Below are 25,593 nucleotides of genomic sequence, written 5' to 3'. Positions count from 1 at the left end.
TCTCACACCTGATACTTGACCTGTAGTGCCGAGTACGTCGATGCATGAAGATGAGTAACCAAAATTAAAGCCGTTTTTCACTCATTGTAGTTGTGTTCGTCCAGTTGCTTCCAGTGTTTATTCTTTCTGTCGATACTTTTGAGTCTGTCTATCGTTCAATTAAGTTAAAAGGAACCACGCATATCACTAACTATAAAAGCGAACAGCCGCCAAATAATCATACCCTAGACAACATTAACAAAATTCGAGATTCAATCTTGAAAGAGCCGGACACGTGAAAATCCTTCCATCGGATTGTGACAGTCATAACTCCGTGAAAAAAAAATGTCAAGGTCTGAAATTCTCACATCACGTTCTAAATATAACAGTCTGTCAAATAAAATCAAAAACTCAAAATCGATAAATTTGTCAAGAGTGTCCTTTTTCGCAGAAATGGCTTAATGAGCAAACTCATTAATTAATGTTTAAGCCTCCAAGCTGAAATGCAATACCAAAGTCTGACGCACTATGGGCTACGGTATTGTATTTCAGCTCGGAAACTTAAAAATGAATTAGTTTTTTTCATTAAAATAGGGATGAAAATCAAATTTGTGCTATCAGATAAAATTCTTATTCGCTATCATCTCATGAACTTACAAAAATATACAGATTTTGTGTTTGGATTGAAAACAAGCTAAAAAAAATCAATGAAAAACGTGTTATGCAAATAAGGTTTTGGCTTGTGTTAATAAGACAGTGTGACAGCGCTTTCTTGGCGCCGGATTACCCCCCTGCATTAGCACGTCACTTACACTTTTTCTCTGCATGTGAGGATTCGTGCTATCCAAGCCCTGAGACTTAAGTTGTCAATGTGGGATGTTCTTTCCGCCCCAGTACGCACAAATTTGGAGAAATAACATTAAGCGTCTAGACTGAGATTCAACTCGGGGAAACGATCGGAACACCCTCGTCGATCCTGCGGATCGAACAAACTCCAAAATGATAGCGACGAACTGGTTTTCAAGACAGACACGCGATAGAAAAAATGCGTCTTCTTCAGTGTCCACAACTCTAGGAATAACAGACAGGACGTCAATTCATGCCCCCCCCCCCCCCCTCTCTGCCCCCCGATCTCCCTTTACGTCCCTGTCTTAAGACCTCCATCTTTTGAGACACTACTTTTAAATAGTTTTCAAAGCCAACGTCACCCCCCGCGGGTTAGGGGGAAGAATTTACCCGATGCTCCCCAGCATGTCGTAAGAGGCGACTAACGGATTCTGTTTCTCCTTTTACCCTTGTTAAGTGTTTCTTGTATAGAATATAGTCAATGTTTGTAAAGATTTTAGTCAAGCAGTATGTAAGAAATGTTAAATCCTTTGTACTGGAAACTTGCATTCTCCCAGTAAGGTCATATATTGTACTACGTTGCAAGCCCCTGGAGCAATTTTTTGATTAGTGCTTTTGTGAACAAGAAACAATTAGCAAGTGGCTCTATCCCATCCCCCCTCCCCCTTTCCCCGTCGCGATATAACCTTGAACGGTTGAAAACGACGTTAAACGCCAAATAAAAGAAAGGAAAGCCAACGTCTGTAAATGAACCTGCGGTTTCAGACTGATTGTTTCTGTTTCTGAAGGTCTTAAAAGGAGATGAAAATCGCTTGTTCATTTCAGTGCTTGTTAGGAAAAAAAAAAAATAGTCTGTTTACGGTAACCCGACCGACCCTATTTTTTTCGCGCGACCCTAGACTTGTTTTGGGCATTTGGGGAAAAAAAAAAATAAATATATATAATTATATATATTTTTTTTTGGTTTTTTTGGCAAAATAACGTACAAATATGATTTTTGGGGGAAAAAAAATAATAAAATATCCCGACCTACCGACCCTATTTTTACATTTAGTCAAGTTATGACTAAATGTTTTAACATAGAGGGGGGAATCGAGACGAGGGTCGTGGTGTATGTGTGTGTGTGTATGTGTGTGTGTGTGTGTGTGTGTGTGTGTGTGTGTGTGTGTGTGTGTGTGTGTGTGTGTGTGTGTGTGTGCGTGCGTGCGTGTAGAGCGATTCAGATCAAACTACTGGACCGATCTTTATGAAATTTGACATGAGAGTTCCTGGGTATGATATCCCCATCAAATGTCTTTGATGACGTCATATCCGGCTTTTCGTGAAAGTTGAGGCGGCACTGTCACGCCCTCATTTTTTAACCAAATTGGTTGAAATTTTGGTCAAGTAATGTTCGACGAAGCCCGGACTTTGGTATTGCTTGGTGGCTTAAAATTTAATTAATGACTTTGGTCATTAAAAATCTGAAAATTGTAAAAAAAAAGTTTTTTTTATAAAACTATCCAAATTTACGTTCATCTTATTCTCCATCATTTGCTGATTCCAAAAACATATAAATATGTTATATTTGGATTAAAAACAAGCTCTGAAAATTAAATATATAAAAATTATTATCAAAATTAAATTTTCGAAATCAATTTAAAAACACTTTCATCTTATTCCTTGTCGGTTCCTGATTCCAAAAACATATAGATATGATATGTTTGGATTGAAAACACGCTCAGAAAATTAAAACGAAGAGAGGTACAGAAAAGCGCAACTACTACCCCGCTCTTCTTGTCAATTTCACTGCCTTCGCCATGAGCGGTGGACTGACGATGCTACGAGTATACGGTCATGCTGCGTTGCATTGCGTTCAGTTTCATTCTGTGAGTTCGACAGCTACTTGACTAAATGTTGTATTTTCGCCTTACGCGACTTGTTTTGGTCTATGTTACCGTAAACAGACTATTTTTTTTGGGCCTTATTCTCTCAGGTGCCCGGAGATTGGTTCAGCATAACTCTCACTCACTCACTCTTTTCAGGACACGTTGCATGCATTAAGAACTTGCACCAAATGTGTATCACAAGACATAGGTGATGAATTCCATTATTTATTTGTCTGTGATTTTTTCAAAGAAGAAAAAGCTGAGTTGTTACCACCTTACTATTGGAAAAAATCTAATGCACTTCAATTTAAAAAGTTGTTTGCTACTAAGAAAAAGAAATTACTAAAGAATATTTTGGACTTTATTGATATAATTTGTAACAGTTTTTCATAATTTTTTTAATTTTTTTATTTTATTTACTATATTAGCATATATCATGATTGTATTGATTGTATTTATTGTACAAAATGCCCCCATGGGTGATGGACTATGAACTTGAACTTGAACTTGCTTACGCTTGTTTCCCTTTGTTTCTCAGATTTTTACAAATTCGGTCTGCCTCATTTCATTTCAGATTCTTTAAAGGGGGTGGGGGTGGGAGGGGGGGGGGGGGCTCCACTACAGTACTAGCCAGAACATTCGGTATTGCTACAATGGTTCCTATAAATACGGTGTCCTTGATTCAAGATGCAGGTCGTGGTCGAGAGCGGGAGCAGCGAGGCAACCCTGTCAGTTAACATGTTATATTCATAACTGTGCTAACTTCAATGTCAATGCATTGTGTCTGTGACTGAGACGGATGTTGATCAGGCGACGACAGATGTTTGACAGGCGGATGGCTGTTGTTGGCAACTTGTCTTGCCACTGCCAGTGTAGCACAGCCAGGTTTCTCATTAAACCAGCGTTCACACATGCAGCTATCGGGAGGACGTCAGCCAGGCGTCAGCCAAAATTAACTTCAGACAGAATGTTTCTCCGCATATTACAAGTGGTACAATTATCTTGAGGGAGAAAAGGATGTCAAGATCTTGCAACTGAAGCAGATTTGTGATGTAATTCGATCGATTTTACCCCAGATTCGATTTATTCGAAAAGTCGGAAAACGCACCGAGCGGTTATGTCCCTTGAATAAGAAAATAAATATTTTGCGTTGAAGCTGATTTCAAAGTCAAAATACCATTTCTCATCACAAATAAGAACCCAAAGGGTGAATACTTGGTCCAAAGTTCGATCAGCAGCACTTTGGAGGAGAGGGGAACAGTCAGTATTAAGTTTGTGTAAGATAAACAAAGCCGGCTGACGTCCTCCCTACAGCTGCATGTTTCCCACATTCGGCCTTGTTGATCTTGAATAAAGTCCACACTGAAACGGCTCCCTTCCGTATGATCGACTAAGGTACTTTACATTCATGGGTTCAAATCTTTTCAACAACAAAATTGGTATTTAAACTTAGAAATGTGCTTCACCGTAAAATACACTCGGTGTACGTTTTCGAATTTAGGGGTGAAATCTCAGTATTAAATGTTACAATAAAAAGAAAACACACCAGTAATCAGGATTAAGTAGGTTTAAATCAATATTTCGGCACGTAACTGCCTTCTTCAGGATGGTATGGAAGGAATGGTATGACGGCACGTGATATACAGTGTAATGAGTTGTTATGATAATTAAGTAGAGGTTACATGCCGAGTCTCAGTGATTATTAAAAATAATGGTCGAAGTTAGCGGATCATGAAAAATGCGAGCTTCAGCGAGCTTTTTCATGACCGCGAACTGAGACCATTATTTTAATAATCACTGAGACGAGGTGTGTAACCTCTTTATTCCTCCTTTCTTCAGTTATTCAAAGAAAACAGGAGTTTTTGTGCGAAAGTTTGATCGAATCCGAATCACTCAACCAGTCAACCTGCGCAGGCGATCGATTAATGCGCGGTTGTATAGTTCCGTGCAAATCATTCCATTCTGTTAACACTTCTTGTCAGTTTCCCTGTTTTGGACTAAAATCAAGTACACAGATATTCTGCTGTGGCGGTAAGGCAGATATTGTGTGTTCTTTTTATATTTAGTCAAGTTTTGACTAAATATTTTAACATCGAGGGGGAATCGAAACGAGGGTCGTGGTGTATGTGCGTGCGTGTGTGCGTGTGTGTGTGTGTGTGTAGAGCGATTCAGACTAAACTACTGGACCGATCTTTATGAAATTTGACATGAGAGTTCCTGGGTATGAAATCCCCATACGTTTTTTTCATTTTTTTGATAAATGTCTTTGATGACGTCATATCCGGCTTTTCGTGAAAGTTGAGGCGGCACTGTCACGCCCTCATTTTTCAACCAAATTGGTTGAAATTTTGGTCAAGTAATCTTCGACAAAGCCCGGACTTCGGTATTGCATTTCAGCTTGGTGGCTTAAAAATTAATTAATGACTTTGGCCATTAAAAATCTGAAAATTGTAAAAAAAAATAAAAATTTATAAAACGATCCAAATTTACGTTTATCTTATTCTCCATCATTTGCTGATTCCAAAAACATATAAATATGTTATATTCGGATTAAAAACAAGCTCTGAAAATTAAATATATAAAAATTATTATCAAAATTAAATTGTCCAAATCAATTTAAAAAACACTTTCATCTTATTCCTTGTCGGTTCCTGATTCCAAAAACATACAGATATGATATGTTTAAATTAAAAACACGCTCAGAAAGTTAAAACAAAGAGAGGTACAGAAAAGCGTGCTATCCTTCTTAGCGCAACTACTACCCCGCTCTTCTGGTCAATTTCACTGCCTATGCCGTGAGCGGTGGACTACGAGTATACGGTCTTGCTGCGTTGCATTGCGTTCAGTTTCATTCTGTGAGTTCGACAGCTACTTGACTAAATATTGTATTTTCGCCTTACGCGACTTGTTATATTTAGTCAAGTTTTGAATAAATATTTTAACGTAGAGGGGGGAATCGAGACGAGGGTCGTGGTGTATGTGTGTCTGTCTGTCTGTCTGTCTGTCTGTCTGTCTGTCTGTCTGTCTGTCTGTCTGTGTGTGCGTGTAGAGCGATTCAGACTAAACTACTGGACCGATCTTTATGACATTTTACATGAGAGTTCCTGGGATTGATATCCCCGAACGTTTTTTCATTTTTTTGATAAATGTCTTTGATGACGTCATATCCGGCTTTTCGTGAAAGTTGAGGCGGCACTGTCACGCCCTCATTTTTCAAATAAATTGGTTGAAATTTTGGTCAAGTAATATTCGACGAAGCCCGGACTTCGGTATTGCATTTCAGCCTGGTGGCTTAAAAATTAATTAATGACTTTGGTCATTAAAATCGGAAAATTGTAAAAAAAAATAAAAATTTATAAAACGATCCCAATTTACGTTCATCTTATTCTCCATCATTTTCTGATTCCAAAAACATATAAATATGTTATATTTGGATTAAAAACAAGCTCTGAAAATTAAATATATAAAAATTATTATCAAAATTAAATTGTCCAAATCAATTTAAAAACACTTTCATCTTATTCGTTGTCGGTTCCTGATTCCAAAAACATATAGATATGATATGTTTGGATTAAAAACACGCTCAGAAAGTTAAAACAAAGAGAGGTACAGAAAAGCGTGCTATCCTTCTTAGCGCAACTACTACCCCGCTCTTCTTGTCACTGCCTTTGCCATGAGCGGTCGACTGACGATGCTACGAGTATACGGTCTTGCTGAAAAATGGCATTGCGTTCAGTTTCATTCTGTGAGTTCGACAGCTACTTGACTAAATGTTGTATTTTCGCCTTACGCGACTTGTTATGTTTTAGTATCGCTTAGGATAATGTTCTTTCGTCAAATGGGACTAGCAGACGAACATTTGCACCCGTGTTCCAACGTTAATTACTGTATGAAGTTCAGTTTTCTGGGGAACATAGTGTATGAAACCGCTTTATGTTGTTTAAATTGATGAGATGTGTGCATTTGGTTGCGTGTGATCTGTTTATAAAATGAAATATTGTTGAAAACTGACCGTCGGTGAGTGACAAGAAGGGGAACTACTCTTGTCGCTAGACAAAGTATGAGTTACTTACCTTGGGAATTTGCTTGTGATGAACGTTTGTGCACGGCAGATCTAGATTCAGAAAACAACCGAACTCATGGATTTTATATGGAGATTCATGTGTTCAGGCCTGTAGTTGTTAATTTAAATGCGGTATGTTTGTATTGTTTGCTCCAGAAATGTATACTTCGTACATTAGAGCGTTTGGAACTTTTCAGTCGCAAAAGTAGTACCGAAACAGAACAGCTTCTCAACCTATTGCACTATCGAGGATTCAGGTTGTTGCTGGGTCGTGATTACACCCCCGGTATAGGGGTGTGTATAGGATTCGGTCGATGTGTTGGTTTGTTTGTTTGTTTGTTTGTGTGTGTGTTTGTGTTCGCATATAGATCTCAAGAATGAACGGACCGATCGTCACCAAACTTGGTGAACAGGTTCTATACATTCCTGAGACGGTCCTCACAAAAATTGGGACCAGTCAAACACACGGTTAGGGAGTTATTGGTGGATTAAGATTCTACAAGGACTTATAGAGGGACATATTAATGGTCAAAGGGAAATAACCTTCTCAGTTGGTGGCAGTGAGAATGGTAAGGACGGGGGTGTTTTTCCTACCTCGGAGGAATTTCTTGTTTGTTTGGTTGCTGGGTCATTATCGAAAAATAACTAGCTCTACAAGTTTACAGAGGTAAAGAAGCAGAGGGGGGAATAATGACGTATTATTCTTTCTCTCGCGTTCTTTCTTTCTCTGGCGTTCTCTCTCTAGCGCTGTCTGTCTCTCATTTCTCTCTCACACACACACACACACACACACACACACACTCACACACACACACACGCGCGCGCGCGCGCGCGCACTCACCCGCACACACACATATGCATAGTCTCTGTCCCTGTCTCTCTCTTTCTCTGTCTCTCATTTCTCTCTCTCTCTCTCTCTCTCTCCCTCTCTCTCTAATTTTATATACATATATTATATTTTACTACCAATTTCCTTCACTTGTAGGAAGCTGACATGGTTTTCTCCCTCACATAATTGTACTTCTTTCATTTGACCAGGAAACAACATTTTAGTCTCGGGTATATATGTTACAGTTAATCTGTGAAACCAGGGAATACGTGTATTAACTAAACTATTTTAGGTAATACATGAATTAACTGTTTTTTCCGTCAGTTAATTCATGTATTACCTAGTTAATACACGTATTCCCTGGTTTCACAGATTAACTGTAACATATATATATATATCGAACTAGATGATTACCCGCTTCGCCGGGATGATCGCGAGACGGAGTATGAATACCAGGCTTCGCCGGGAAGAAGCAGCGCACCGTACGCCGGCTTCGCCGGGTACCCGCGATTGACGCCAAACGAAGGAAGGGAGATAAACGTGCAAAACACTGGAGAAGATAAGGAAGAGTTACTGGGAATGGATGTACAGAAAAACCATAAAAACTAAAATCGGTTCAGCGCTGCGCGCTGAGAGCACGTGTTGAAAATTTTCATCGACCAGATTGTGTCCGGGGTCTACCTGAATAGGTCCACCAAATTTGAAGCAGATCCATCGAGAACTTTGGCCGTGCATCGTGAACACACTGACAGACACACACAAGCCGTATCTATATCTATATATAGATATGCGCAATTCGGCTCTACTTCTTCCCGGCGAAGCCGGGTATTCATACGCCGTCTCGCGATCATCCCGGCGAAGCGGGTAATCATCTAGTATAGATATAGATGAGAAAACTGGTTGTATGAGAAACATGATATCATTACACCGGTACTACTCTGTTGTGGACATGGATGCTATTGGACGGAGGTAGACAACGAGAGATAGAGAAATAGAAAAAGAGAGAGAGAGAGAGAGAGAGAGAGAGAGAGAGAGAGAGAGAGAGAGAGAGAGAGAGAGAGAGAGAGAGAGAGAGAGAGAGAGAGACAGAGACAGAGAGAGACAGAGACAGAGAGAGCGAGAGAGCTGAAGAAAGAGAGAGAGAGAGAGAGAGCGAGCGAGAGAGAGACAGACAGATATACAGAGAGGAAGACAGAGAGAGAGACACACACAGATAGAGAAAAAAAGAGAGAGAGTGACAGAGAGAGAGAGAGACAGAGAGAGCGAGAGAGCTGAAGAAAGAGAGAGTGAGCGAGAGAGAGAGAGAGACACAGATAGACAGAGAGAAAGAGAGAGAGAGAGACATACACACACAGATAGACAGAGAGAGAGAGAGAGAGAGAGAGAGAGAGAGAGAGAGAGAGAGAGAGAGAGAGAGAGAGAGAGAATGAGAGGGATAGAGAGAGCAAGAGAGAGAGAGTGGAAGGTAGTGGGGGTGGGGGGTGGTGGTGAAAGAGGGAGATATCGAGAGAGAATCGATCAAGGGCCAACAAACTCGGTGTTCCCTATTGTATTCCTTCTACCTTATCCGCAATATCACATTAGTGTTTTCGTAAAAAGAGACATATTTTTAGCTCTACTTATTCCTGGTTCGTAGGCAAAACCTAAGCCTTTGACCTTTAACAAGGCCACATCTCTACTGTTATCACCTAATCGTACGACTAGGTTCTCAGAAGTAGACAACAGGACCTGACAATAAGAGACCGCCCATAAATAACACTGGCTCTAGTCAGGTTCATACAAGGGATACAATGTTTATCATTCCATATTATGGAAAATATACCATATTTGCTAAACGGATGTTGTTACAACACACAATTAACTCTGCCTCCTAGGCGGAGCGGCTACTCTCATGAGAAAGATACTGGATACACTCTTGGCACAACCATGCCGTTATCGGTATGAGTGGGAGTTAAGTCATTTTGACATGTATTTATATATACGTAGACATTACCAAACAGACAATGTCGGGCGCTCTGGGGGTTTTCCTCCAGAAGGCACAGGACAGACTTCCTTTTTGTCCTGATAACTCCTGATAACTCCCAGGATCATTGCGACAGCTTATGACAAACCCTCCAGCTGTCAGGCAAGACGTCCACTGGGCGAAACATGAGTAGAATCTCCCTGAAGGGGCTACAGCCTCGTCTGCAACCTCTCCCTTGAGGTGAAATCAAAACACGACTGTTGACAACACGGCTGTTGACAGGACTGGGCCCCTCCCGCCACTATCTTTGCCAGGGATCCCCATCATGAGTGTGGCTTCAAACATATTGACTACCAGTGTTCAGTGCTACAAACTCCCTGTAGCGATGCATCAACACCAGAAGCTCCCGCCCCCTTTGGCCTGTCTACCACCTCCTGACGGACTGAGGAAGACATAATGCTTAACGCTCTTGGAACTAGACCAACACTTCACGCCTGACCATATTCAGCAGTGCCCGGCTACACAGAAGTCTGGGAGTGTGAGGAGAATGCATAGAGCCTCCTAGTTATCTTCATCAACTGGAATGGAGAGCCAATGGGTAGAGGCTACAACCTTCACAGCGGGGAGCCGCCCTACCAGTAACAAGATGGCACCTGCAATCTGCATACAGATCACCAGTCAAACAGCGGTGGACAGGTATGGTAGTCACATCAGTTTCCATGCATACTGCAAGCTCTCCGGGTCTCTAGATGTCTCCTTCGGATACACAGCCACAAGACGGACACGGCGGACCAAGATAAGAGGAATCAAAGTGTCACGAGACATTTGCCTGAGGAAACTACTCTGAAGATCACTCACACTTGGAGTGGAGCTTGTTCAACAGGGTAACAGGCCCCAAAAATCTTGCCATGCCAGCGTCGGGCAACACGGGTGAGCATGGTCTGGCTACATCACAAGGCGGGGAGCTGTTGGAGATAACGCAGGGACGGGGGAAGAAGTGCCCTGAGAACGTCAAGTGCAGAATGCTTTCATGACCTGTGGACGGACCCAGCGTAACAACTTGTAAGAGGGGCCCCTTCTTCCCGAATGCCATCTGACACCCGCCTCAGCCAGGGGATGATGATAGAAATGCCAGATTGTACAGTCGACACTCCACAGAAGATGTCCGGCACCTGTTTAAGATCATTGGGCAGGTGCCCCTGAGATGATCAGCAGCTTTTGAATGACAACCTACCCCAGGGTCAGGCAGTCCTTAGGCTACAAAGCCTCATGGAGATCATCCTTGGACTAAGTCATGGCAAAACCCTTCAACAGGGACAGCACTCAACCTACGTCATGCTTCAGAGACGGACAGACTTGACTTAAGAGGGATGGTCTCCCGAGGTGACTCCGCCCGTTTTCTACGGACTATCCAGGAAGGACACTGGGAGATTGTCTGAGATTTGGCCAGCCTTCCGCACTATGAGATCCATGGGCCATATTTCAAAGATCAAGGAGGACCTCTCAGCCCATGCGGATTAATCCGTCGTGATATAACCTTCGTGGTTGAAAACGACGTTAAACACCAAATAAAGAAAGAAAGAAAGATGCGGATTAATTAGTGCTGCCAGACATCATGGACTGGGTAAAACCATACGTCCCTCCATCATTGAGTCTAAGTTTCCTGGAACAAGAAGAGCTTCCTCTGCCTATATGGGTATTGGGTACGGCCACAGACACTCTTGGATTGGGAAGGCTCAGCCACCCCTTCCACCCGACCCTTGGATTGGACAAGCTCCGTTTGCCTCTCACAACTGGCGCTCTAAGATCCCTGGACCACAGAGATAAGACCTAGAGGTATTCCTCCACCTAAAGGCATAATGAGTGAGGCAATACCTTTGACAGTGGGTGAAAGTGTCCATCCCATCCATATGTAGACTCTCAGATGCCTGGACTCAAGAGCAAAAGGAGCTGGAGGTAGAGACACAGTGAGATCCTAGCAGGAGCCAGGAATACCACACAAGGCTATCTCCCTCGCTCCCAGTCTACGGTGACACAAGGTTATTGGGTGAGTATAAGTTGTGTCACTATAAGAGCTTGAGGTAGAGACACAGTGAGATCCTAGCTGGAGCCAGGAATACCACACCAGCCTTTTCTCCCTCGCTCTAAGAGCTTGAGGTAGAGACACAGTGAGATCCTAGCTGGAGCCAGGAATACCACACCAGCCTTTCTCCCTCGCTCAAAGAGCTGGAGGTAGAGACACAGTGAGATCCTAGCTGGAGCCAGGAATACCACACCAGCCTATCTCACTCGCTCTCATGCAGTCTACGGCTATGTGTTGTTTTTGGGTGAGAAACATGGCAACTCGGGTGCTGACTAAGACCTTTGTCAAGTCAGAACTATGCATCAGACCAAGAGAGTACACCTCCTGCCTCAGACAGGGGCATGAGAACAACTCTGCATAGTCACTCTAGAGCTCAGCTCCACAAACAGCTGAAGTGCCCCAGAGCTCACAAAGCTATGCTGGTCAGACAACGCAACACTTGCCACCCACAGCCACGCCTACTAAAAATCCAGATATAGACTTGGGTGATGTAGGCAGAAATACTACTGAGATCACAACATAGACCTCTTTGCGAGTTCAACTACCAGGGGGTAGAACTATGCATCAGCTCAAGATAGTGCACATCCGGCCATAGGCCTGAGAACATCACTGCATAGTCGTCCAAGAACTTGTGAGCTCTACAGAAATCTGGAGTGTCCCAGAACCCACAAAACCTATACTGGGCAGACAACCCAGCAGTTGACACCTACAACCATGTTTTACAGAAAACCTAGATCAAGGACCTGGCTGATCAAGCCAGAAGACGGTCCTGCTGATATCACAAATGGGACCTCTCAGTGAGTTGCATGCTAGGCATGGCACCCTCTTGAGTAAGAGGAGAGCGGTCATTCAGCCAATAAGGGCTCAGAGATGCCCATGGTCACTGGGGACCCCCTCACGCTATAAGTGTGGAATTTCAAAGTAAGAAGCAGGTTTTCCCCTTGGGTAAAGGCAATACAGCTGGCTGTCTTTCACTGGCTATTCTAGGACAAATGGTACCTATAACCATCTCTCTCTCTCTCTCTTTCTTAGGGTATTGTAGTTGTACATATATTACTTTAGATATTTTTTTTGTTATCATGGGTTTTATGAATTTTCTTCTCTTATTCTTTTATAATTATTAATTAATGACCTATATGTGATGATGACCAATTTAATTTCCTTTGTTGGATCAATAAAATGTTATGAGTTATGAGTTATGAGTTATAAGGCTTATAGCCCCCACATGCGTTGAGACAGGCACAGGAAAGGTGCAGACAGTGACCGTCTTGAACACATGGAAAAGATAACGTCTGAAAGAGGTATTGACATCAGACACATCAAGCTGCTGGCTAGTGAACTGAGAGACCGCCGTAAACAAAGACTTCTCCGCGATAGAAGAAGAAATGAATCTTTTGATACTGTTGTATTTGAACAACATATTGGCACCCAGAGTTTGTACTGCAAAAGTGTATGATTTCAACACAGATCGTAAACGCTGGTTCTTCGATCAGTCAGACAGCATGACCAAGATTCAGAAACATGCCATGTCGTGTCTTCGGACATTGCCCCCGATCAGCAAAGATCGGTACGCTGAATTGTACAAAGAAGAACTGGAAGAAGATCTGAGAATAGTGTCTCGCGTAGTCCGCGTTTACTTAGGATGAACAGTTTCAAACACCGTGATGTTTTCATTCTTGGAATGTCTAATGCTGATCAAATCATGATGTTATGATGAATGGTATTGGTGTGCAGTGTGAGTCAAGGTATCCCTGACTCTGACAAATGCAGTGGACTCTCTATCGGACTTCCAGTAGCGAGAACTTTGCGCGATCGTGCATGCTTCGGTATATAGAAAGCGCTTGTATTATGTGTCACCAGTCTTGTTATGGGCCGGAGGCCTAACAAATAAAATGTCCGACTCCGACTCCGACTCTTTCTTAGTCTCTCTCTCTCTCTTTCTTAGTCTCTCTCTCTCTCTCTTTCTTAGTCTCTCTCTCTCTCTCTTTCTTAGTCTCTCTCTCTCTCTCTTTCTTAGTCTCTCTCTCTCTCTTTCTTAGTCTCTCTCTCTCTCTTTCTTAGTCTCTCTCTCTCTCTCTTTCTTAGTCTCTCTCTCTCTCTCTTTCTTAGTCTCTCAGTCTCTCTCAGTCTCTCAGTCTCTCTCAGTCTCTCCCTCCCCCTCTCCCTCCCCCTCTCCCTCCCCTGCAAGAAGTCGGTGAAGGGAGAAACTCGATGCACCCACTGAAGTAGCGCTGTGGGTTTCCCTGAACCCACCCAGTCGTTAGAGAAATAAACGGTAAAAACCCTCTTTCAAATGTATGGGTTCAGACAAACCCGCATCGTCGGGCGTGTGTAGTCAAAAGCGGCATCCGGCAAAGGTTAATCGATCGCCGTCCTTACATCTCGTCTCATCTTCAAGGGATACAATATCTCTTCCATGTACACAGTAAAGTTCATTCGGGTTTCCCGAAGTTCAGAGTAAATAATTCAGTATATTTCTTTTCTTTGGAGAGAGAAAAAAAATGTAAGGAAGAAGATAAAGAAGCAAATGACGTCACAAAGCAGGGGTCGTAACTTGAAATCACCAGTATGCCCTTAAGTCGTAGCTCATCAGCACTTGTGCGGTTTGTTCCAAGAAAACAATAAAGTGGATGACCCATTTGCAAAGTGGGTGGCGAAATTGTTCTATTCTAAGTGTTTAATTGCGGCCAACGAACTTCTTTTGCCTTTGATGCAATCCTGATTTGAATTTCGAACGTATAATTAAGTCATTTGTTTTTTTTAGATAACATTTTTTATAAGGAGGATGCATGCTCTGTGTGTGTGTGTGTGTGTGTGTGTGTGTGTGTGTGTGTGTGTGTGTGTGTGTGTGTGTTAGTGTGAGCGTGTGTATGTGTGTGTGTGTATGTATGTGTGTGTGTGTGTGTGTGTGTGTGTGTGTGTGTGTGTGTGAGAGAGAGAGAGAGAGAGAGAGAGAGAGAGAGAGAGAGAGACAGAGATAGACAGAGAAGTGGTGGTGCTCGTGTAAAGCCGAGCGGTCTTAGCTTCACATTTCTGACACCAATTTGTACCCCGAAAGTGAGACGAGCTTCACATTAATTCTAACTGTCTGTGTCTGTGTCTTAGATGTTATACGTGTTTGAAGGTCATTTGTCAGGATGGCAATCACACAACAGGACAAACAGACACACAGAATATAAACTCAAGAAGAGGCTGGTGAAGTTCAAAATTGTATTGAAGCAAAACAAATCATGAAAACAACTCAATACAAGGCGTAGGTTCTTTTCAGAAAGTATATCTGTACATTGGTTCACTCTATTCCTGTAATTTTCCTACTACTTAAAAATATATTCCAAGTCCTAAAATGGCTGAAAATGTGGGCATGACCCGTAGAGGGCCCCAAAGGGGGAGTATCATCACGATCACAGGAAGGGAAATTTTAACTTTCACGATCACAGTTACCTTGATTTTTGTTTTCACGATCACAAACACCTTGACGAATAGAGGATCATAGAGTGATACAGCTGTGAAAAATGTACGTTGAAAATAAAATGCTTTGAAATAATGCCCATCACGATCACGAAAACAAATGACGATCACGATCACGAGACTTGATTTTTTTGTCATCACGGATCACGGGCAAAGTCCCATCACGATCACAGAAATTGAAATTTCGGCAATCACGGTCACAGAAAGGTAAAAAAACGCCAATCACGATCACGATTTTAAACCCTTTGGGGCCCTCCCCGTAGGTACCCTTAGCAAATTACGCTACTGAAAAAAATATCCTATGTCCTAAAATGGCTGAACATTTGGGCAGGGGTTCGGGACCTGAGTAAAAATAATGTAAAAGAGTAAAGCGACGCCACTTTACTCGCCGTATGTGGTAACCTGCGACTGCGGAACGTTTGTTTTTAACCCTGTTAGTTCAGTCCACAGGGAGGAGTCCGGTATACCATTTAGACACTTAAGCCAGGTTGGTTGCTCAGACCCCGGAGGACATCTTAGAGATGACAACGAATACTTCAATACTAGGTTGGGTCCCTCCCACAACCGTTCGGTACAAAGGTTGGGACCCTCCCACAACCTTTTCCACAGGCACAGAAGCAATGCTGTAACTCTAAGTGGGAAGTCCGGTATACCATTTACTGATTTAGACACTTAAGCCAGGTTGGTTGCCAAGACTCCCCCGAACCTATGCTATGCTACATTTCTATTTTTGTCCCCAGAATAAGAATCTATTTGGGACATGAGGTGGTTGTACAACCCTCGAACCTCAGAAACTAACAGCTTATATACCTTCCATGACTGTCCCTGACGTCACAGCTAAGGAACCAATGAAAACGTCGCTCTGGGACCACAGAACAAAATGGGGAGGGAGGGGGAGAGTTTCGAGGCTGCTGTCAGCCTCCATAGAAGCTACAGTTAAAATCCCTCAAAAATACACAAAAATTCCTGCACTAAAAACACTACATCAAAAACACTATAAAGAACTACATCAATAAAATGGAAATTCTAAGACGCATCATTTGATACCAAACACTCATAGGTGATCAACACTGCAGGTGATCAAACCTCTGACTATTACCTCGAAAAATAGTCATGTCACACCAAAAACCGAATGCAGTTACAAGTTAACCACAATCAAACACAGTGTATATTCAACATGCTTCTCGTATGTAGATAATAAACATAACATCTTCATTCTACTAAACAAATGAATACAGAATGCATATTTATATCGAATACATGGGTAAAAGAAAGAATGATAGAAAAGCTACAGAAAAGAGAGAGAGAGAGAGAGAGAGAGAGAGAGAGAGAGAGAGAGAGAGGGAGAGAGAGAGAGAGAGAGTGTGTGTGTGTGTGTGTGTGTGTGTGTGTGTGTGTGTGTGTGTGTGTGTGTGTGTGTGTGTGTGTGTGTGTGTGTGTGTGTGTGTGTGTGTGTGTGTGTTCGTCTGTGTGTAACAAGTATCATTAACAAAAGCACACAACATAGAAGTAAAGAATCAGGTCAAACAAGAAAAGGGGTTGGGGAGGAGGGAGGTGAGAGATGGATGTAAAAAAACAATGCCCTCGCTGACTGCCCTCGCGCTCAAACAAAGGCGTAGGGAAAGAACAAATATGATTTTAGAGTGTGAATCTTAATTCCACACCGTTTCAATACTAACTTAGATAATGTATTCTGCTCTCTACGCCTTCTCTTCTTGTTCACTCTATGAACTTTAAGAAGAAAATTGCGTATGGAGAAAAGACAAATATTCCTGTAGTCGCTTTTCTCCACACTCGTACCGCAAACAAAAAATATCAAAAGGCAACTCAAAACAAACACTCATAGTTTATAATAGTGTGTGTGTGTGTGTGTCAGTGTGTGTGTGTGTTTTTGTGTGTGTGTTTTGTGTGTGTGTGTGTGTGTGTGTGTGTGTATGTGTGAGTGAGAGAGAGAGCGAGAGAGACAGAGAGACAGAGAGATAGAGACAGAGACAGAGACAGAGAGAGAGAGAGAGAGAGAGAGAGAGAGAGAGAGAGAGAGAGAGAGAGAGTACAGAACAAGCAAATTAGCTCTGATGCAACAGCTGTGGTTCTAACGTTTCAATTCTGGTAAATTAAAAACAAAACAAAACACAAAGAAAAAGCAAAAACCCCACGAAGAAGCCGCGCGAAGCGTTATAAAAACACAGCCATTTGCCGTCCAAAAAGACTTCGACTATGGAAATGAGTGAAATAAGTGAGCAAATGAAAGCAAATATTTACGCGAAGTTTTTCCATAAGATAAGCCAATCAATTTGGAGAATGAGTAATTGAACAGGACAATAAAGGCATGAACTAAAAATCACAGGATAACATCCCACATTCACTTGAACATTGCCTGCAGTTGTGGCAGTACCACATGTGCTATGTTTACCGGACATGCACAGACACACAGACACGCAGACATACAGACACAGACACTAACACACACACACATACACACACACACGTAGTCACACAGACACACATATATATACACACACACCCACACACACACACACACACACTGACACACACACACAAACAAACACACACACACATACACAATCAAACACACGCACAGACACACACACACACACACACCACGACCCTCGTCTCGATTCCCCCTCTATGTTAAAACATTTAGTCAAAACTTGACTAAATGTAACAAGAAGGGCAAAGCCCATACGACTCACATGCTTGACCTTGACCTTTACATGACCTTGACCTTCAGGGTCAAGGTCAAATAACTAAACCTAGCAATGACATCATACACTAAGAACTGCTTTACACATTTTTCCTACCAAAATACATGTGACCTTGACCCAAGGTCAAGGTCATCCAAGGTCATGCAACACAAAGCTGTTAATTCAAGACATAGAAAGTACAATGGTGCTTATTGGCTCTTTCTACCATGAGATATGGTCACTTTTAGTGGTTCACTACCTTATTTTGGTCACATTTCATAAGGGTCAAAGTGACCTTGACCTTGATCATATGTGACCAAATGTGTCTCATGATGAAAGCATAACATGTGCCCCACATAATTTTTAAGTTTGAAACAGTTATCTTCCATAGTTCAGGGTCAAAGTCACTTCAAAATATGTATACAATCCAACTTTGAAGAGCTCCTGTGACCTTGACCTTGAAACAAGGTAAACCAAACTGGTATCAAAAGATGGGGCTTACTTTGCCCTATATATCATATATAGGTGAGGTATTCAATCTCAAAAACTTCAGAGAAAATGGGAAAAATGTGAAAAATAGCTGTTTTTAGACAACATTTTTACTCTAGCGTCGACAGCGTGGCTCAACTTGTTATTTCCACTACACTATTTGTGACGTAGCAGAACAATTATTGCTAGAATGTTGATTAAACCATTGATTTCTGTGTCATTTCATTCACATTTTATATGTCGTGAAAGGAACTTTTCTTGGTTATCCCGGATCAAAGAGTTCTTTTACCAGGGTCACGTGATTGCCGCTCAAATAAGGGCACCCCGAAAATCGACCTGACAAAAACGTAAGGTACCAATTTAGAAATCGACTAAAATTTAGGAAAGTTACAACTTGGTAACTTTTACATACGACGGGAAAGTCAAATCAAGTATCTTCCCAGAAAAGATTGTTTTGTTTCGCTATCTTGCGTGTGTCTTGTGTTGTGCAGATATCGGTGTTTAAGTTGAGGTACGACCATTGTTGCATTAATTTCTTTGCTAAGGTTAGTTAGCTTGCCTTACCTTCAAGAAATAAAACTCTTCCACAGCCAAACAACATCTCTACAGAGTTATATTCGGACTTCGTTTATTACAGACAGGGCTGGACGAGACTATTCATTAGATTGTTTTGGGAGGGGTGATTGAATGGAGGAGTTGTTATTGTAACGTCGTGGCCCTGGGTGTGAAGTATACTTTGATGTTTAAAATAAGTTCAGTTTTGCTCATTCTTTTTCAGTGCTGTACGGCCCCCAAGCCCCTCCCACTCCCCCTCCCCCTCCCCATATCCCCAACCCCCACCCCCACCCCTTTTGGTTGTGTGTTGGTCTGCATCTTCTTCGCCTTGGATCGTATAAATGTACTTCGAGTTTATTTTCTTTTCGAATTGAATTTCTTTTCGAATCAGTGTGGTTCCTGTCGGGATGTTTGGCCATCTGTCTTGTCTGTCTGCTGTGCCCGAGGGTCTGCCTGTCTCTTCCTTTTCAGACGTGTTTTATTGACCGTCTGTGGCTGTTTTGTACTGATTTTCTTTCGTGTACCACCTTTGATATATTAGAGACATCCAGATTTGCCTTCGTCAAAAGTTCGTGAGTTCCGATGTTCGCGAGTTTGTTGAAGTGGTGACGTCACATCCCGTCACGGTCACCACTTTCTAATTTCGGTCCAGATCTACGCGAAGTTCTTCGTGCGTTGGTCTGTTTTTCGAAACAATGATGACGAGTAGTGTTATATATGACGAGTCTTTTTTATCGGAATATTCCAGACATCTGAATATGCTGGGTACACAAGCAACACTGAATTTTTTTTCTCGATTTTTAGATTCATTCCTGTAAAATCTCCCAACTCTAAAACAAATAGGTCTAGTGGAAAGAAGTGTCTTGTGCAAGAGAGATCAAGGGAGATAATTGGCAGGATATGTCGCCCGTCGACTCAAGTTCTGAGTTTTGTGTGGGTATCCGTGTTCATGCACTGGGCCTCCAAAATGAACAGTTTACAGATGCACAGTCCACAGAACCGTCGTAAAGATATCAAACTTTAACACTGCGCACATAAAACATACTTTTAACATTGAAAAGGACTAAAAGTACTCACGAAGATTGCTGATTGAGGTTCGTCAAACATGCCTTTTTCACCACGCAGATCCCGATCTTCGGCAAGCAGTGGTGAGCACCAAAAACCAAGCGCATGCGCATTGAGGCACAAAGTTAAAAATAGAGAGGAAATCCCCACCACCGACGAATGTTCGTCTGACGAAGGTTGAATCTGGATGTCCCTATTGTATGGAAGTAGACTGTTCTATGTATACATTGTATATGTTGTGCACAATGTTTACTTTGTATATGTTGTATATGTTATTCACAATGTTTTCTTTGTATAATTACCGGCACGGTTGGCCTAGTGGTAAGGCGTCCGCCCCGTGATCGGGAGGTCGTGGGTTCGAACCCCGGCTGGGTCATACCTAAGACTTTAAAATTGGCAATCTAGTGGCTGCTCCGCCTGGCGTCTGGCATTATGGGGTTAGTGCTAGGACTGGCTGGTCCGGTGTCAGAATAATGTGACTAATGTGCTGCGACTTCTGTCTTGTGTGTGGCGCACGTTATATGTCAAAGCAGCACCGCCCTGATATGGCCCTTCCTGGTCGGCTGGGCGTTAAGCAAACAAACAAACTCACAATTTGTATACTTTTTTTGTATATGTCGTGCACAATGTTTTCTTTCGTGTGCCACCTTTCATATTCTATAGAAGTAGACCGTTCTATATACACATTGTATACGTCGTGCACAATTTCTTTCCCTTTATCATTTTGCTTGTTACAAACCATTAACCGAGCATCGTGGACCGTGCTTTACGTTGGATTACAGGCTGGAAGTACCAAACAAATGCTATTTAACATCTTGGCTATACCACTAAAACAATATCCTAACTTGTTGTGCTCAGTGTACACACAATCGCTGTTGTAAATCGTAATACTTAGTTAGTGCTCTGCATTTCTGTGTCTTCACAAGACAAGGTCTTGCAGAATAATCCACAGTTTTCTGGTTTAACGAGATGGAAATAATGATAGAATGCGCGTGGAGAGCCTGCTAATGATGAATAAATACGTAGTTAAATCCCCGTTGACATGCACTCTAAGACTTCAGTGCCGGTATGCAGGAGTCGAGATTAGAGACTTTAATCCTGGATAATCTCTATTCAGCGTGCAGTCTAGGCCTAAAGTCTCAAACCTCGTCTCCTGCATTCTAATCTAGAAATGCTCCAATGTGAACTCTCTTGTTGTTACCAGCTGTGAACACTGTGTGAGATATTATATAAGCATACTAGAAAAAGTAGTACACACTAAATAGCGTTTACCATTATGTGCTACTTTCACATAGGAACACTTCTAGTCTCGAGTGTTTATACCGGCCCAAGTGATGAATGCCCGGCTCGACAAGTCTAAATCACTGTAGCTCACTGTAGTAATGTTATGAACACATAATCGATACCAAGACATATGCCATGCACCAACAGCTGAAAGTGCTTTAAGAATATTCATCGAGATTATGTTGTGATAACTGATACAAACAAGAAATTCCTCCGAGGTAGGAAAAACACCCCCGTTGGTCAAAGGGAAATAACCATTCTCACTGCCACCAACTGAGAAGGTTATTTCCCTTTGACCATGAATATGTCCCTCTATAAGTCCTTGTAGATTCTTAATCCACCAATAACTCCCTAACCGTGTGTTTGACTGGTCCCAATTTTTGTAAGGACCGTCTCAGGAATGTATAGAACCTGTTCACCAAGTTTGGTGACGATCGGTCCGTTCATTCTTGAGATCTATATGCGAACACAAACAAACAAACAAACACATGGAGCGAATCCTAATCTTAATCTTAATCCACCAATAACTCCCTAACCGTGTGTTTGACTGGTCCCAATTTTTGTAAGGACCGTCTCAAGAATGTATAGAACCTGTTCACCAAGTTTGGGGACGATCGGTCCGTTCATTCTTGAGATCTATATGCGAACACAAACAAACAAACACATGGAGCGAATCCTATACACACCCCTATACCGGGGGTGTAAATAATAATAATAAGAAGAAGAAGAACATTTATATAGCGCTAAATCAAAAACTTTCGTTAAAAAGGCTTGCTCTAAGCGCTTGACATCTAAACTAAAACGTCATTCACACTCTTTACAATGATGTACAAGAACTTCATGTCACACTCTTTCATTCAGTATAGCACCATTCACACAGTTGTTATTCTGTACAAGACAATAAGTTAGTCTAACATTTAGAATGTTCATAAGATGAAAACAAGAGAAAACCAGACTGATTAAAACAACTGCTTAGTGCTAACAAAGCATGAATCTTAATGATAACGTAATGCATGTTTAACTGTTAAGACCATAAAAAAACCTATATGCTAAAATAACTTCGAACTTTTAAGAACTTCTTATAAGATACACAGCACATCTAGATAAACACCAGAATGATAAAACAAAAGGCAACTCGTTAAAACTATTAAATGCATCAATGTCTAATACACGAAAGACTCAAATATAAGATACACAATTCTCTAGAATTGTTTATTAAAACTGAAACCGACCTGCTCAAAGTAAACCATACCCACCCCCTCCCTACCCACCCCCAACCCTCCTCCTACACTAAATACTAATTATTTCTACTCTTAACTTCCCAACTACACGTTATCCATAAACTATGCACAGGAACATGTGTGTCAGCATTATGTGGCACCGACATGACTTGTGCATATCTAGCTTACAGCTAAGGGTTAAAGTTAAAGGACTACTGCAGTGAAAAATTATATTTATAAACATTTAAAACAAAAGACAAAAATAACAAGCTGAATAGAGATGGAACCGTTACAGAACAGGATGGCAAAATGTTGCGACTTTAGGAGTTGTGTTTCTGGAAGAGGTGAGTTTTGAGTGCTCGCTTGAATGACTGTACTGACTGAGAGTGGCGAATGTGAGAGGGGAGAGAGTTCCATTGAGTAGATGCGCAAAATGCAAAAGTGCGTTGTCCATATGCTTTTGATTTTGTGTGTGGGATGACTAGGGTGCGGCTATCAGAAGAGGAGCGGAGTTGTTAAGCAGGAGTGTATACAGTGAGAAGTTTAGAGAAATAAGCAGGAGACGAGGCAGAGAAGAAGTGAAAGCAGAGAGTGGACAGTTTGTATTCAATGCGGGCTTGGATGGGTAACCAGTGGAGTGTGCGGCGAAGTGGTGTGACATGATCTTTTTTTCGTGCTTTGAGGTGTGTGTGTGTATTATTATTGAAAGAAGAGAAAATCAGAATCCGGCAGGTCACAAAAATATGACTGACTATTAGGGTTTAACGTCCTCTTAGACCAACTGGTCTATATTGGGACAGGTATTGGTAATACGCTGAAGATATGGTGTGATACTTTGATTCGAACAAGCCCGCTGTGGCTATCTTCTTCGACACACCAGCATTGGGTTTGTCTCGTCAAAGTATCGAAATACGATCATGATAATCAGAGACGAGAGATGATGCATGCGTGTCTTCGTGTTTTCCAAGCCCTGAGACTTTCGCTGTGAACGTGGGATGTTTTTTTGTGCGCATGTGTGCACACGGGGGTGTTCGGACACCGAAGAGAGTCTGCACAAAGTTGACTCCGAGAAATAAATCGCTCGCCGAACGTGGGGATCGAACCCACGCTGATAGCGACCAACTGGCTACAAAGCCAGCGCGCTACCAACTGAGCTACGTCCCCGCCCCCCACAAAAATATCTTAAATGTTGTAGCACATCCGCCATTCCTCTAAGCCCCAAGTTAGGTAGATAGAGTTGATAACAAACGACAGAAGTAACATCAAACTTCTTCTTCTTCTTCTTGTCGATCACACGTTTATATACTGTCAGCCCGGACAGCGAGACGAATGATGCCGTCAGCATCAAACGAAAGTTATTGATGGCCGCAGGAGCGGTCATCTATTGCAATGCGTTCGGAGAGCTGACATGTCTCGTTTTGTTACCGTTCTCACGAGATCAGTTACAGTTTTCTCTCTCTCTCTCTCTCTCTCTCTCTCTCTCTCTCTCTCTCTCTCTCTCTCTCTCTCTCTCTCTCTCTCTGTATGTATGTCTTTGTCTGTGTCTCCCTCTGAGTCTCTCCGCTTCTGTCTTTCTATGTCTGTCTTTGTTTATGTGTGTGTATGTGTGTGTGTGTCTCTCTCGCTCTCGCTCTCTCTCTCTCTTTCTCTTTTTATATTTTTAATGTGCGTCTGTCTTTATGTGTTGTATAAAGAACAGCCGGGTTGGAAGAATAGGCTTTGCCTGAAACCTTTATCCTCTTGTAATAAAGTTCTGAGTCTGAGTCTCTCTCTCTCTCTCTCTCTCTCTCTCTCTCTCTCTCTCTCTCTCTCTCTCTCTCTCTCTCTCTCTCTCTCTCTGTATGTATGTCTTTGTCTGTGTCTCCCTCTGAGTCTCTCCGCTTCTGTCTTTCTATGTCTGTCTCTGTCTATGTGTGTGTGTCTCTCTCTCTCTCGCTCTCGCTCTCTCTCAATCTCTCTCTCTCTCTCTCTCTCTCTCTCTCTCTCTCTCTCTCTCTCCCATCCGACTCCTGGCACACAGGTCAAAGCAGAGGTTAACTTGAGTGCACGTGTACCTAGCAGGAGGGGGGGGGGGGGTTGATTCGGGCCAGAACTTGAGTGGGGTAAAGCACTTTGGTCTTCAGTCTTTGGGCCCAAGACTACGTATTTGCGTCAAAGTCAGTGAACGCGCCAGTTTTCAACAGCAACGATGGTAAGGAGAAGTTTATGTGAACTTGTGACTGAACGACAGTTACGGTACACATGTACTTTTGCGCATCCGTTTGAACTCGTGAACTCGTGGTACCTCTGTGCTATCGAGGACTCAAACCTGTACTATCGGGGATCCACTAAGGTTTCCGAAACTGTGTTTTGTCTGTATTGAAATGGTCTGGCGGAAGAGCCGATTCTTACATTTGCATAGGTAAAATTGGTGTCTTTTTGAACCTAACACCCCTCTGGGTTGGGTTTATGTTTAAGTATCACGCTTTCTTTTGCTTGGAATCATTGAGTGGAGAAGACGTGCGGCGTGTCCGTTGTGTGACATGTCTGTCACGGGCTGAAATCCTTTCGGGATGTGAAGATTTCTTTGCTGGTTGGTTAACACATTTTTCTTTCTGTAAATGAGTAAGCAGTGAGAAGAAGGTTGTGACATGCTTTGGGAGGATTTATTTGAATGTTCAAGTAGATTGTTTTGTGAGTTGAATGTTCGGGAAAACTTTTGTTTATTGAATGTTTTAGAAAACCGTTTGAGTGTTTGAGAGAACTGTATTGTAGGCATGTTATTTGGAAGGAATGATGTGTTTTGCTGTTGTTAAAGGATTTAGTTTGTGGTAGTTGAAATTGTTGAGTTGTTTATGTATGCTTATGACGTGCATTCTGTGATTTACAGAATGGCGGAATGTGCGACGGGGTTTTCTTTAGAGGGGTTTAGTTAGATTTCAGTTGGGTTTTAGTAGAGGGATTTTAGTTAGGTTTCGTTAGAGGGGTTCAGTTAGATTTCAGTAGACGGGGTTTCGTTAGAGGGGTGCAGTTTGTTTTCAGTAGATGGGGTTTCGTTAGAGGGGTGCAGTTAGATTTCGTTTGTTTTAGATTAGAGTTGTATTGTTTTTTGGTTTTTTATATTTAGTCAAGTTTTGACTAAATATTTTAACATCGAGGGGGAATCGAAACGAGGGTCGTGGTGTATGTGCGTCTGT

The 25,593-nt window shown here is 42.1% G+C and overlaps 1 long non-coding RNA gene across 1 annotated transcript in view; it reads left to right on the top strand.

Moving 5' to 3' along the window:
* The window catches only part of LOC138981439 (uncharacterized), an 83,183-nt gene that overhangs the window by 793 nt on the left and 56,797 nt on the right, over positions 1–25,593 (top strand). Inside the window, exon 1 of the long non-coding RNA XR_011460633.1 lies at positions 1–302. This exon is cut by the window's left edge and continues 793 nt beyond it. This is a non-coding gene — a long non-coding RNA (uncharacterized lncRNA). The remainder of the gene's footprint in view (positions 303–25,593) is intronic.

The sequence above is a fragment of the Littorina saxatilis genome, linkage group LG12, assembly GCF_037325665.1.
Source record: "Littorina saxatilis isolate snail1 linkage group LG12, US_GU_Lsax_2.0, whole genome shotgun sequence".
NCBI lineage: Eukaryota > Metazoa > Mollusca > Gastropoda > Littorinimorpha > Littorinidae > Littorina > Littorina saxatilis.
This window is presented reverse-complemented; position numbering and strand designations above follow the sequence as displayed.